This window comes from Myripristis murdjan, chromosome 4, assembly GCF_902150065.1.
Source record: "Myripristis murdjan chromosome 4, fMyrMur1.1, whole genome shotgun sequence".
NCBI classification, from domain to species: domain Eukaryota; kingdom Metazoa; phylum Chordata; class Actinopteri; order Holocentriformes; family Holocentridae; genus Myripristis; species Myripristis murdjan.
This window is the reverse complement of record NC_043983.1, coordinates 1,376,560-1,392,472: the sequence shown is the minus strand read 5'-3', so window position 1 is coordinate 1,392,472 and position 15,913 is coordinate 1,376,560. Positions and strand designations below refer to the sequence as shown.

The window sequence follows — 15,913 nt, the reverse complement described above, 5'->3', positions numbered from 1 at the left end:
GTATACCACTTTCAATGTATGGCATCAATATTTCACTCAACTCCGTTTTCAAGGGCAGGCAAGATGAAACTGCACTGATAAAATAAATATTGGAACCACACACACATGCACACACACACACATGCACACATACACACACACACACACACACACATGGCTGTAATGATTAATCGGTGCACCCAAGGCCTAACCTTAGTAACCCCAAGGCTGTGGCTACAGAGCTCCACATTAAGTATGCAACCACATACCTCTGCACTTCAGCCATCTTCTCTCTCGGCCCACTCACCTGTCTTCCAGCAGCACCTGCTCGGTTTGTCCGTCTGGGCATTCATCGCTATTCTGATCATGCTTGCCGCTCAAGTCCCCACATGAGCTTCTGTATGTGCTTATGTGAATGTGTATGAATGTGTATGAGTGTGTGTGTGTGTGTGTGTGTGTGTGTGTGTGTGTGTGTGTGTGTGTGTGTGTGTGTGTATGCAGAAGCGGGTGTGCTGGAAAGATAGTACGTAGGTAAAAAAAATGAAAAGAGTAAGCATGTTTACTGCTTTCCTCTGGGCTCGGTTAAAAAGGGATTTCGTCTCAGATCTAATCTCCATCTAATATTACCAGTGTGGCGCCCACCTACATAATGTTGCATAGTTCCTGTGCCCATATGACCCAAGGGGAACTCTTATTGTTTTATTACAGATCAGGGAATGTAGGCCCCTTTTCTCTGGCTCTTGTAATAGCCTGTCCTTGGGTGTTTTTTTATGGCAGGTTATCCCATTCATCCAAACGCACCACAAAAGCCTTGCTCCACCACAAAATAGGTGAAGGGTGAATTTTAATTGTTCATGAACAGTGTAAGAAGTAACTGGATCACTTTTACACAAATTGCTGTGATTAAATTACTTTTCCCAGTAATAAAATAATTTAGGGGATTATGTTTTCATTTCCAGTAATTATATTATGATTACTGTTCTAATAAAATTCACATTATTTCCGCTACTTAATGGATCATATCAGTGCTTTTGAATTTTTTGTTGAAACACCCATCTTATAACATTTTGCTTCTGTGGCTTACAAAATTATCATCATTCATAAACCATGGAGCTCATAATTTGCTGTGTAAAACAAATATCTCCCGGGGACTATTTTCTGTCAGGGAGACATTTCACTCTTCCCAGTTTCAAATAATTCAAGTCATCAAAACACAACAACAGGTGCAATAGGGCCCAGCACTGAACCCTGTGGAACCCCAGCTTTCAACAAATCAGATTCAACATTTAGACATATGGATATCTATTTTCAAGATAGCTACTTTTCCATGAGTATCCCATCCCTGTAATACCATATCTCTCCAGCCTCTTCATTAATAGGCCATGATCATCAATGTCATGTTTTTTTTTTCCAGATCTATTAAAAAAACACTGTAATATTCGTTATTGTATTTTGCAGTTGATATTTCTTTTCTTTACAAATTCCATCACTGCCATCGAGGAGGACTCATTAGCTCTAACGCCATACTGGTGGTCACTCATTAAGTTGTGTTTGTTGTCTTTGTAAAATTCTCCAAAATTCCAGAGGACTGGGAATACCTATTGCAATTTGTAGAAAGCGATGAGGAGCTTTACTTGATTACATTTTGAGTAACTTCCCCAACACGTGACTATGTTCAATTAAAGTTATTCACAATGTTTTCTTGCAGCAACTAACAGAGTAAAGGTCAAAGCGCATTAACGAAAGCTCAGAACTAGGCAATACCAGTATGCTAATGTCTAACTCAACCCAAGATATACCTATTGAACTTTGCGAGTATTACATCTTGGGATGGGCAAGCATCCAGTTGCAATCTCCAGCTGGTTAGTTTATCATTGTGAGGCACTAGTTTTGTCATCCCATTGGCCAATATACACCGTGGCATGATTCCAGCGTTGATGTGCTGCCAGTGACTCGATCTAAGGGCTCCCATCCAGTTATTTAGATAGTACTCTGCTCGGCAGCTTCAGCCTTTTCACCTCTCCTGAGCCCTGATTGTCAAGAGCAGCTTACCTCCAGCAAGAGGCAGTTGAAGGAGAGAGATGTGCAGGAGGAAGAGGAAGATGAGGAGGAGGAAGAGGAGGGATAGAGTGAGGGTTGCTTAAGAATGCCGCTCAGGTTTTCAGCTGGCATGAGGAGGGGCCTCTTTGGGATGACAGAGTGTCTGGCTGATCCAGCGGGAAAGCCAACCCAAATGTGGGGATGGGATGGTTGCTGTGGTGCTGAGGGAGGACATGGGTGATGGATGGCGGTTGTTAGACGCCGTAATTGTGTTCAGGTAATTGACCCCCGTCTCCCACCACCCGCCCTTCTCTCTCTTCTCCTGGTGAGCCAAACACTCTTTCTCTCTTTCTCCTCCATCCACAGACAGTAGAAAACATCAGTGTAGAGAGCCCTGCTCCAAGCCTTGGCAACCTACTTGTTTAGGATTTCAAACCTTTACTCAAGTGTGCTGGCGGTTACTACTCATCTAATTTCAGCTGAAGTAATGGAAGACTGTTTCTTGCATTTTTAACATTTTAGCACTTAGCAGACACTCTTATCAAGAGTGAATTACAATGAATGCAACGAGAGGATGAGCGCAACTTGACCAAGAGCAAATACATGAGGAGAGTAAGGGCCATGATAACAGTGCCAGTTGAATAAGCAGAAAAAAGTCATGCTGCGGAATATTTCATCAATAACACAAGTAGCCTAAAAACAGAGGGAAAAAAAAAGAAGTGCTTGGTACATGAAGATGAACCAAGCTTTATGCATAAAAACTTCTGATCAGTGAAAGAATTCATTCCCAACTTCTTGCCTTGCATTTTTATATTCTGTGAGAATAATGATTTTAGTGATGTGACATCCAACTATAGCAATTACAGGAGAAAAATCCATAAAAAAGCAAAGTCCATAAATGCACTACATTTAGCTTCGGTTCCAGTTTTCACAACCATTGGCGATGTACCTTGCATTTCTAGGCCCATATTGTTGTATGGTGTTGGTGCTTATTCAAGTATCATCAGCTGTTGTTTAGAACATAAAAATCAACAAAGAAGTAAAAAAGTTCTCGGTACAGAAAACAAGCCAGGCTTCTGAGTAAAAACAAACTTTTGAAATGAACAATGAAAGTGTTCATTCCTAGTTCTTTAACTTGCACTTTGATATAATGTGAGAAAATGATGTGGGATACAGTTAAGACTTTGGCAACTGAAGCTAAAATCCATTCTTAAACACAGTCCTGCTGAGATTGTTGATTGGTGCTAGTCTTTGTCCTGTGGATAAATGGTCAGACAGAGGCGATGTGAAGTCAAGCCAAGATATTTCCAGCATAGCTGCAGGAGCTGGAGTTTGATTGCAGAATGTTTTTCAACTAAAACATCAAAAGTAAGTGTCAGATTTCGGTGTCAGTTTCTCACAGACAAAGAGCAAAGGCCTCTCTCTAGACTCATCATGATAAACTAGCAATAGTTTTACAGGGAGAAACCCATCATAGAAAAGGCACACCAATGTTCCCATTTTAAAGTAGCCTCAAAAGACTAGGGCTCCGTCTCCCAAAAGGCTCCTAAAGCTGAGATGATCATAGAATTAATCTTTTTCAGTTTACAATGCATTTCCAAGAACAATCTTAACTAAAGAGACTTTTACAAATGATTGCAGATGCTGGCCCTCAACTCTTCTTGTTACAATACAAAGTTAGCTCATGCTAGCACAGGATATCAGGTGCAGTTGAAGAGTCAATCTAACGGGGGCATGAGGAGGACAAACTAAAGTTGTGTTCTGATTGGGTTCCCCCACTCGTACCTTATGTGTGAATCTAACTTTTGAATCCCCAGCAAAACTGCATGTTTGAGTCAGGAGAAAAAAAAATACTGACCAGCCTCACTCAGCATAGACAGGACAAATTCTCAGTTTCATGATTTCTGCACCCAGTGATGACAATAAGAACCCTTTTAATGAAAAACTGCACATTTTAATTTACCATACATTTAACATTCTTAACAGCAGCTTGTTTCCCCCTGACATGCAGTAATTGATATACAACAGTTAGGACCACAGTACCCCTGCTAGTAAAGCCACCTCCCTGTGTGCCTCTATAGCTGTGACTAAGATAGAGCAGGATTGTCATAGCTTGCTATGGAGGAGGTGATGATGTACTTCCCTCTTCCTGCATCAGCAGATTATGGCAGCATTCATCACTGGTTCTAGACCCTGTTCTAATAATCAGCGGGGTATATCTCAATCTGGAGCCCGTGATTTATACCGGGCCCTGCGGTCGGGTGACAAGTTTTTAAACGGAGCTGTGCAATGTAAATCATAACCTGACTGACTGTCGAGTTGATGGGTTCATGCTGTGAGATGTGAGGCAGTACAGCAATTCTCCCCCGACATACATGCATACACAATGTGTGTGAGCACATTAAGCTGTTGAAACAATGAAGTACCAGTTAACCCACAGTTAGTGGTAGCTCAGCATGGAGCAATGCGTGTACTTGGTGTATGTTTGGTGCGCTAATATCTACTGTATGTATGGCAATCATATTTTACTACAACTCATTCTCAGGGGCAAAAGTGATGAAACTGCACTGGCAAGGTAAAAAAAAAAAAAAAAATCAGAACTACATACAAACACACTCAAACACTTGTGAAGTTAGGAAGTATGATTTAAATGGTGAATGGAGTGCATTTCTATAGTGCTTTTCTGGTCTACTGGCCACTGAAGGTGCTTTATAATGTTTGCCTCACATTCACACACTGATGGCAGAGGCTGCCATGCAAGGTACCAAGCTGTCCATCAGGAGCAGTTAGGGGTTCAGTGTTTTGCTCAAGGACGCTTCAACATGCTCTCTGGAGGAGCCGGGGATTGAACCAGGAACCTTCCGATTATTAGATTACTGCTTCACCTCCCAAAGGGGGCACCGTGGCTCCTTTCACAAGCATTTAAGAACTAGCAATCTGACATTGCTCCAGCATGACATTTAATGCATATTACAATTATTAGAATGATGATGACGATGATGATGATGATGATGATGATGATGATGATGATTATTATTATTATTGGATATATTTTCTACCAGGCTTCAAAAGGTTAATTAAATAGGATTTATCATACATTGTGGTATTTTAAATTGCATCCATAACAGAGTATAGGCTACACATTAGACAAGCATTGCATCAAAAATAGTTTAGTTGTTATCCTGCTGATCCTTTACACCCCTTTTCCTTTTCTTAGATTTCAAAAATCCAAAATTTGAAACTTTTACTTTTACTTAAGTTTGTTTTTACAGCTATGAATGTTAGGTTTACTTATGTGGAGGATATTTTGGCTCTCTTTCCACTCCTTGTTCGGTTCTAACACTATATTTTCCAAACTTTTCCTCTTTCATTTATCATTCACTATCATTTCTCATTCTCAGTATTCATATCATTGCCTGATGAAAGCCATCAGACGTTTTGATAGCCTATTCACAACTAATCAACTTTAAAGCATCATGTCAGCCACGACTGACTCCAGGTGATGCCATCCTGTTGACGCTAAACATGTCGCTCATTGGCTTTTTTTTTTTTTTTTAACAGTCGCTTTTATTGCACCATTCAATCTCACCTTTTAGGACCAGGCAGTAAAGCAGACCAATGTCACCCTGCTAACACAGACCATAAACTACCCAACTTTCATATACAGAGGTCTGCTGGACCTGGACTGCAGTGATGTCACCTTATCCCATCCAATCGGAGAACAGGTTGTGTTTAGTCCAGTTTGACCTTGCTTACATCACTTCACAGATCTGATGTTGGGAAGTAAGTGGGTGTGTAATGTCCATCTCTTCATGCAGTTTTCATTAGAAGGCTTTCCCTGGAGGTAGAAAAGTAGATAGGAGGCTGGTGAGGTGAGAGGGAGCCACTTCCTGGAGTCAAATCTTCTACTCACCGATGCATCAAAAGCAAAGACAACTATCTTTTTTTCCCCATTGGTTTTTAGGAAATATAAGAATCAATACTTTTTTGTTAAATGACTGCATGTGCATGTAATGGCTTCACAAGGGAGGGTGAGATGTAGTGCGATTCACCTGAAGGACAATGACTCAGTGCTTAGCTTTCTCCTTGTGAGATAGGCCACGTCTCAAGGTTTTCTTATGGTATGAGCCTTTAACAATTATTGCCTGCTAACTGGCCTTTAATACCCCCCACCTTAATCCAAAAATGGAACTGTACTGGAATCGCGAGATGAAAAATGGCCCATTTGCCGTCTTCACCGATTGAAGTGACCTGAAAGGAGATTGACCTAATGAGAATATCCCTGAACTGAAATGTGATTAACATCGAATCAAGGAAAAGTTGGCAATAATCAAAGATAGATAAATCTGGGCTCTCCATCCCTCTCTCCAAGGTCAGGGACTGTCAGACCCTCCATCTAAACTCCATCTTGTAACCGTCTGACACACACCTCCAGATTATCACCATCTCAGCCTCTCACATTTTCCTCAACACTGGCTCTTATTCAGCACCTCTAAATGAGTTCACATTAAAGACGCCACTACAGATTTTCCAAGACAAAGTGAAATTCAATGAAATCCGGCGGAGAAAAAAAATCACATTCAGCTGCTTGTTAGGTAATGAGCTCTTTAGCCCATGTTTTCACCCATGAGAATCCAATCTCTGCACATGCCACCCATCCCAGGCGTATTAAATAGAATTCAATGGCTGGGTACAGGTTTTGTAATGATCATTTGGGTCGGCAGGCCGCCACCACCGGCTCTCTTCCATCTGACATTGCTGTGACTCCATTAGGCGAAGCGCTGGGAGTAAATGATGGTAGTCAGTGCTTGGCAGTGTCAGCGCCAGCTCCGATCAGCCGGCGTCTATCGATTCAATCACAGCATAAAGGATGGAGCGAGGAACAGGCGCCCCGGGTGCATTTCGTCCAACCAAGCCGCACTCTGTCTTTTAAACAGCGGCACATTGGGACTCAGGGAGCCATTCATTCCTGACAGTCCCCCAGCCAAGTGTGTATGCCAGATCACACACTTGCACACACTTCCAGATGCGCAGAGACACACAACTGCAGCACAAGGTTACAGACTGATATGAGATACAGATATGAGATGACTGAATTCAAATATATTTAGAGAACATATAAGACCATAAAGAACAGGGGTAAACTCATTAAACCTGTGATTTCTTTCAAAAATACAGGGGAAAGTTGATGAGAAAGTTAACAAGAAGTGACCTGAAAATTAGCAAGAAGTTAATAAAAAGTTACAAGAAAAAAAAAAAAAATATATATATATATAATATGATAATAAAAATTCAAAGCAAGCAATCCAAAGAAATTTGCTAGAGATTTGTTACACAAAAATCCAATCCATCCAATAAATATACCCCCGCCCCCAAAAATGACAAAAAAAAAAAAAAAAACACAGTTTATGAATTTTATGAATACATATGAAATGAAAGTTGTGAACTGTAATAAGAAAATTACCAATAAAAATTCCAAAATATTCTTCATGGTTCTTAGAAAAACATGGAGGAAAAGGCCAAAAAACAACAACAACAACAACAACAACAAAATTCTACAAAAATTACATGAAAATTGCCTGTGAATTCGGAAATCATTACCAGAATATTACTATTATTAGAATAACACCCCCCACCCCCTCCCAAAAAAGAACAAAATGACCTCTTTCCAGAAAATTACAAAACAAGGTCACAAAAATTACCAGAAAATTATTTATCATTATTATGAGTGAATACTGCTACTACTACTACTACTACTACTACTACTAGTAGTAGTAGTAGTACTACTACTACTACTACTAGTAGTACTACTACTACTACTAATAATAATAATAATAATGATAAATTAGTTCATGCATTTCAGTTTAAACAAGTGTACACAGAAACACAACACAAACCCAGAGCTTCACACTACCTGTAATTTATCCTAAAGCATGTTGCCCAATGCAAAGATTAGTAGGGTGAGTTTGAGTCCAACACCACTGGAAAAATGCTGGCCCATCTGTTTTTTTGCAAACACCCAATTGCACTTCAACTCTGTGGCCTGCTTACAATCAATTCTATAAGTACAATAAATCACTACATGGCCTTCTGCTGGTCTAGGGAATGAGGGAGAGGAAGTGAATGAGCAGCTTTCGAGTGAACACTTTTTTGTAGCCCTGCAGCATCACTCTGAGACGGTCTAAATCAGATGCCGTTGCCTGGCTACTCTCCCACACTTCCGTTTCACATACTATAAAGTAGTGCTGAACAGCAGCCATTAAACATTAATCTGTTATATTATACACAAATTTAATGCCATAGCCTTGCATCTTCCTTGGTGTTTTCATGGCCGAGCTTCTAAATCGCCTTCAGAATGTGCTTGATTGGACTTTCCCATTGCAGTTTGCTACTGCAAGTCTATTTCTTTCTTTTTTTTTTTTTTTTTTTCAATTTTCTGTTTCAAATCTTCATATAAAACTCAGAGAAGCCTGCAGTGAAAAAAAACAACAAAACATTGTATTTCACATACCAAAACATGTCTTTAATCCCTCAATTGTCTACTTTCACATTTTGCATTAACGCTAGTGTGCTACATTTGACATGTACAAAAATACGTAAAAAACATTCACAGACAGATTTATCCCAAATTTTCCACTGTAACACATCCAAGATGGCAGCCTTAACTTCTTTGTTGATGCTATCATTCCAAAAAATACACTTGCCGCTGTGTAAATTGTTAGTGTTATTAATGTTCTGTATGTGCTGTATATGCTGCTCAATGCAGCCTGTCCAATTCATTTGTTCAAATCATTTCAGCAGGTCGAGGCAGATGGGCGCCCACACAGAGCTGGGTTCTGCTCCAGGTTTTGTTAAAAGGGCTTTTCTCCTTGCCACTGTGGCCCTGTGCTGCTCTTGGGGGAGATTTGGGTTCATGGATTTGGTCAATATCTGTTGGATTTCTGTAAAGCGCCTTGAGATAACTTTTGTTATGATTTGATGCTATACAAATAAAACTGAATTGAATTGAACTGAATGCTGTTGAATTGCTGTTAAATAAAATCAACAAGTAGACACTTATATTGAAGAAGCATGTTCATTGAAAAAAGCAAGGTGACACTGGTGATTTTTGACTTGATAGTGAATATATTGCTTGGAAGTACAGAACCAACAAAGACGTTGTGGCTGCCATCTTGGATTTTATGATGAAAAATTGGGGTATACCTGTCTTTAATACTCTTTTAAAGTTTATTTGTACATGTGAAATGTAGCACATTAGCACAATGAAAGTATACAAGCGAAGGATTATGCACTTTTACGTCCAGGTAAATGAAACACAATGTATTTTTGTCACCACAGGCCTCATTGCCTTTTTTAATGTGGATTTTTGCATGGACCAGCACAGGACCCTCTGGGGACGTCAACAGCTGATACAACCAAATGCTACCGAAGGGTCCTGGATCAGGGCTAACATGGCCCATATTTTGTATTCCTTCTTATTTGTGCTTGTGCAGCCTCTCCCTCTCTCTCCTTCTCCCTCCTCGACACCTGACAAGATAATGTCATTTCGACACCTTGCCGTTTGTCAGGAATCGCTTCATGATGACAGTTTGATGGGCTCTGTGATTGATTGACAGATCTGCTCCATCATCATGTAAATAATCAGGATCTTGATTGGAAGCTGGGCTGTATCGGTCTCTTTCTTACACTTGTTTCATACTGAGGTATACTCCCTTCATTGAAATTCATTCCACTATTTATTTTAATTTCTTGGAGCTACACAAAGGGAGGCAGTGATTCGAGATACAACAACTGGGTCATGTTTGAGGACATTATTGTGCTACTGCTTTATTCTATATTTTTATATCCAAGTGTTTAACTAATAAGTTATGAGTTCAGCATGTAAGTACTTAAACAGAGGCATATAGAAATGGCCTCTTGACAGAGAATTGATGTGAAAACCACAACAGTGACTCTTGGAAGGGACTGATTTATATTTGCATCAATGAAGGTCATTTGTTTATTTTGCCAAATGATATGTCACTTTTATAATAGTAGTTGCATGGTGATAAAAATCATGGGCCTTCCAAGTATTTCAGTAGAATTTTTTTTTAAAGGATATAGTGTGATTACATGACTGGATGACTTCACCAATGGTTAAACTATATTCCATATATTTTCCATCTAATGCATTTTAAATAATTTGACTGTCAACATGTTTCCAGTACCCTGTTTTTTTTTTGTTTTGTTTTGTTTTGTTTTTTTATAATTCAATCTTTTATTTTCAAACTGCACTATGAGAGACTTTGATGTGAAAATACAACTGCAGTATCTGACCATCCAATATCAATAATTAGGGCTGCAATAGAAAAGAGTGCCCCTTTTGTACTAATTTTCCCCCCAGAGATTTGGCCTATTAAGCTAAATTAATTTCAGGTGTTGGGCAGGGCCACTGATGGGAGGGCTTGTGGACACACCAGCTGTAACAAATTGACTTCAGAGCAAACACAGATACACAATCTAGTCCAAATCAGCAGGGAGCATGCACTCCATCCTTCAAGGCTAGTCTCCAGAGAAAGTATGGCTCAGTCTGCTGTGTAAAGAGGAAAATGAGATGAAGTATGTGCAGCTTACTGGTGTCATGTCATATGATATCAACAAAGTCAAACTTTCAAAACATTTAACAGTTGTGCCCTGTTGGCATTTGAAGTACAAAGGTGTCTAGTGCAACTTTCAATATATGAGTACTATAATAGTTTCTCAAAGATCTTATAATATTATCACAACATACAATTAATTTCATATTTCCTTCATACCGACATTTATGCACAAAAATTCAAATTTATCCGACTTTTCGAAAGCATGACAGTTTTGGATGCAAAGGAAATTTACGACAGCCTGTGCACACATGAACTGTGTGTTGTATGATGTAAAATGTTGAAATGTCTGCGAAAAACAGTAAAAGATTGTTTTAACCAAATTAGAACATGCCTCCAGTCTACATGTGATTGGCATTTGTCAACATGAAAGCGAATGGCATGCCTATGAATGTTTGATAAATTTGATGGAAGTTGTTGGAATTCTGTTCATTTCTGGCACGCGTTCACAAATGTGGATCGCAAAATGTGTTGCATTAGACTACTGTACTGACTACCTTACTTTTGTTATAAGGAGCCTTTTCTGCAAGAGTCTACTCATTAGCTAGTGAATAAAATCAGAGCAAAATTGCTCTTTATTCAGCTGCATCCCAGCTGGAGGAACCTAGATCCAACTTTGCAAACATTTCAACAGTGTGTTTCCCAAAAGCGTTGTTCTGGTAGCAGATTAAACCACAAACACACACATTTAAAATCTTCAGGAAACCCATAGGGAAAAATGAATGTAACATATGGTTTACCAAACTTACATGTACTATTTTTTTTATTGAAAATGTTATATTATAGGCTAATTATTGTAGGCTAATTTCTTAAATTAAAAGATTTTTTAAAACAAATCTCATGTACACCCTGCAGTAGTCCAACATACCTCTAGGGGTACACGTTCCCCCATTTGACAGCAACTTCAACTGTATCACATCACTGAAAACGTTGTTGAGCCTGTTGTGGTTGGAAGTACAGCAGGCTTTTTGGGAACAACTGTGACAAGGTAGTCTGTTTCTCTAACGATCCATCGCAATGTAGTGGTTTCACAGTGACTACTGTCGTCATTTGGGAAACACACTCCATAGAGCAGTGATGCTTTGGTGTGAAAAGCCTGGGAGGCCTGCAGGCCTGCAGAGAAAAGTACATTGGGATCTATAAGAGAGTACTTTCTGATTAACAGCAATTAAACTGGCCATTAGCCACTGCTTAACAGTTGCCATGACCACACAATTACTACAGTGTCAATCTGCAATTACTGCCCTCTCGCAACCCTTGAGAGTGCTGTGATGTTGATGTTGATGTTTTGCTAAGTGTATAACATACACACACATACACACATATTCTCCCTCACTCTCTCAAGTGCATGGATGCAAGATATCAGACAGCAGTACAGTCTTTCATGTGCCTTCCTCGAGGGACATAATTGGCAGGACATGGCTCCTAAATGTCTCTGTGTTTTCAGGGGGAAAACAGAGTGCAGCAGTGCAGCATCCCATGATCTGTTTGTAATAGGCAATGTCCATTTTAGATGCCTAATCTTAACCCGATCCTCAAGTGCTTTTATGGCCATGAATGGATGAATGGAGGGGGTCAAAGATTACTGTAGTTTGTCTAAATTCAGGCCCACACTTAAATCCCCTTCATCCTGTGGGGAGTGCCAGCAGAGCAACTCTCTCCTCTCCTTGGCTTCTTATTGTCTTGAACTCTGCCCCCATTGATCCTGCCGAGCCTCCTGGAGGAGTTTCTTGTGTCCTCTTTACTCCTTGGGGGTTCCTGCTTCAAGAGAATAGCCTGGATATATTAAGGTATTTGTAGGACTATGGACTTTGTGTGGGGTGGAAGGATGGCAAAAGGTTAAGGGAATCCCATAATGACATTGCTGAGTTTCCATACTGACTTATCGGCTGGCCTGTCCAAAGTTATACTTGTTGTATTATTTACATTCCCACTTATACCCTTCTGAGAGAGAGAGAGAGAGCCCTCTGAGATTTTGAAGAACTTTAAAAAAATTAAAAGATATATTAAATTTCATCATTGAAACCTTTACAGCATTTTTGAAAGATAAAAGATGAGAGACAGTGATGCTCTTTAAGCAAAATGCAGGTTATATATATCTGAACAAGATCTCATATACCCCTTTTCCACCAAAGAGGTTCCAGGGCTGGTTCGGAGCCAGTGCCTGACTTAGCACTGGTTCTTTGGTTTTCCACCGCCCAAGCACCGGCCAAACTGGTTCCAAATCGGTTCCAGGCAAGCACCAACTTCGAGCAGGGGCTAAACAGGGGCCAGAGAAAGAACCAATGATGCGACCCACCACGTCATTGGTGGGCGGGGTTACAGACCCAAACGGGAACAGCGAACACTATAAACGTATAGCTAAACGTAGTCGCGGTTCGTTCCGACCACGAATACGGCGGGTAGCCAGCAATAATTGCGTTTTTCACCTCTGGACCGCAATGTAGGCTTGTAAACACACAAGCAGTATTTGCATGCTGACGTCATGACATGGGTCTGATTTGGCTCCGCTTGGCTGTTGGCCGATGGAAAAGCAAACCGGTTCTTTGTTGGAACCAGTCAAGCACCGGCTTTAGCGCCAGCTCCGAACTAGCACCAGGTGTTTTTTGGTGGAAAAGGGGCATTATATCCTAGCCTGGTTCCAAATCCATGAATCACATGCTTACTTTAAAAAATAAATCTTGCAAATCATACAGGCCCGGTGTTGTCCAACCCAACTGGGTTTTCTTGGTTGAAAATGTAACTGGGCCAATCAGCACTGTTTTGAACTACCTTCCTGAGCAGAGTTAGAATTAGCCCAACTTCACTGAACTGTTTTTCATCAGCTTTTTAGCAATACTAAGCTCTTGAATTTGCTGTGTTGTCTGTTACCAAAAACTGACCTGGCATAAACAGCACAAAGTGTCAACACTGACTGATGTTTGTGCATCTCCCCTGCATTTGGCCAAGTCCTATTCACCTATTAATGCCCTTAGTACAAGACTGCCATTAATTGAAAAGTTTGTTTCCACAATAGGCACACAGTGTTTCCATTAAAATGGTATTAAGTAATCCATGGCCTCCACTGGCAACCAGATGGAATTGCAGCTGCAGAAATCCTCCTCCTACACAAATCTCTGACACAATCTCCATCCATCTCAACCCTCCCATCCACTGGAGCTGCAGAGGCCTGTAAATGACACAAACAGTGGAGTCATATGTTCACTATAGAGTTGAGTAAGGTAGTTAATCAGAGAACAGATCCAATGGAACTGTCTAGTGAGGAGGATATCATGATGTAAAATGTTGTAACACTGCTATTTTGTCATTTGCTTTTTTGGCTTCACAGCAAGGCTTGTGAGTCTTTGGAGCTGACATGTCTTCATTCGCTGGCTACTCAGAGCACCATCCCTCATCACTGAGCAGTAGGTGGGGGATGAGGTTGGGAGTGTCTTGATCTTCCAGTGGACTGGGAGTTTCTGCTTCAAAACAGCCAGCGGGTTGAAAAGTGAGTTTTGAAAGACCAAAGAAATCTCAGCTGCTGGTGAAGTAATCATTGAGTCATTGGTATTGATTAACAACTGTACCAAGCCTCCATAGATATATTGTGTCCAGAAACAAACTTACTTGCTTCCCCTTTAGCAGCTCCTTGTCCTGCTGAAGAATCCTTGAACAAAACACTGAACCTGTAACTGCGCAGTCACTGCAGGGCACACTGGATAATAAGATCTAAGAAATCTGCTGAATGAACACACAAGATATGTAACCATAGATCAGTATAGGTCCAAAAGATTTTATTCACTGTCTGAACAAAATTCACCACAGTTCTTTTTATAACACATTCTTTGAGGAATTATTTGGAAATTTTCTTGTAATTTTATGAAAACTTTATTTTAATTTATGCGTAATTCTTCTTGTAATATAATTTCAAATTTATTTATAAATAAATACTTTTAATTCTAAATATAATAGCCGCTTTTTTGTTATCAAATTTTGACTAACTTTTTTCTTGTAAGCTTTTACACATTTTTGGGACAGATGTTTTAAGTTTGCTCATCGGTTCTCCCAATTTTTCTGACATATAAATACCTTGTGGGGGCTAAAGACTGAGGAAGGCGGGGCACTGTGCCTGATCATCTCACTGGGCCTAACAGCTCTGAATCCATGCATCCAGCCATCCATATATTTTCTGCCAATTATCAAGCAAAACTGGTGCATACCGCTGGTATAGAGGCTCAAAATGGTTGTTAACATCTCATCTCTGCACAATTCTAACAATTCTTTTGCTCCCTCTTTCCCCCCTCTCATGCAGACTTGAGCAACAAGCATCAGGAGGCCACTTTCATCACAGGCATCCTTTATTTTCCATATATGCTTTTTGTTCTCAGGGAAAAATAGGCTATACGTTATAATTCTGGGCATACAGTATATCCTAATGTAAGCATACATCCTAATGTAAGCATCAATGTGCCTGTTTGTTTAAATGAAATCTAGCTAATCCGTTAGGGGACGTATAAAGGCCTGAAATCCAGATTGCCACCACTGCCTAATACGATGTACAGTTAGGTCCAGAATTATTTGGACAGTGACACAATATTCATAATTTTGCTCTTGTACACCACCACAGTGGATTTGAAATGGAGAAATCAAGACGTGATTGAAGTGCAGACTTTCAGCTTTAATTTATGTGACATTCCTCACCAAAAATATCTTCCTATATAACAAAGCAAGGATATGTGAAACTAAACTGAGTGGAAAATGACATGAACAGTCCACTGCATCATTCCTTTTTTCTTCCATATAGTGCCTACAAGTCTTCTTTGAATCCTCTGAAATGACAGTTTCATCCGACTGAATCAAAAATAACCACATAACTGACATTTACCTGAGAAGAAATCTAGAGTCATATTTTTATTCTTACATGAACATTACCAACACGCAAATCCAACTAGACAAAACCAATACTTACATTCATGATTTGATTAAAAAATATGCAAAACTGTTTCAAAAGTCAAACATAAAAATATAGACACACACAATGTAATCACAATGACTTGTGATTACATAATATATAATAAGTTCATATTCTTTCATCAGCCTTGTATGTGGCCTTCTGCAGCTCTGGGATGGAGCTGCAGTCCTTTGTTTGTTTGCTGTAGACACTGCAGCTCTTGGACTTGTTATTGTAGTACCGTCTCTACCTTGGACAGGAAATGCAGAAAAGGGCCAAGTCAGTATGTTTAGAGCTACAGCTATACAGAGCATGACATTTAGTGTAC

General features: G+C 39.9%; 1 long non-coding RNA gene across 1 annotated transcript in view; it reads left to right on the top strand.

The window, feature by feature from the left end:
- LOC115358104 (uncharacterized) overlaps positions 1-14,583 on the top strand; it is a 45,507-nt gene extending 30,924 nt beyond the window's left edge. The window contains exon 3 of the long non-coding RNA XR_003928154.1: positions 13,984-14,583. This is a non-coding gene — a long non-coding RNA (uncharacterized LOC115358104). The remainder of the gene's footprint in view (positions 1-13,983) is intronic.
- Positions 14,584-15,913: the final 1,330 nt, after the last annotated feature.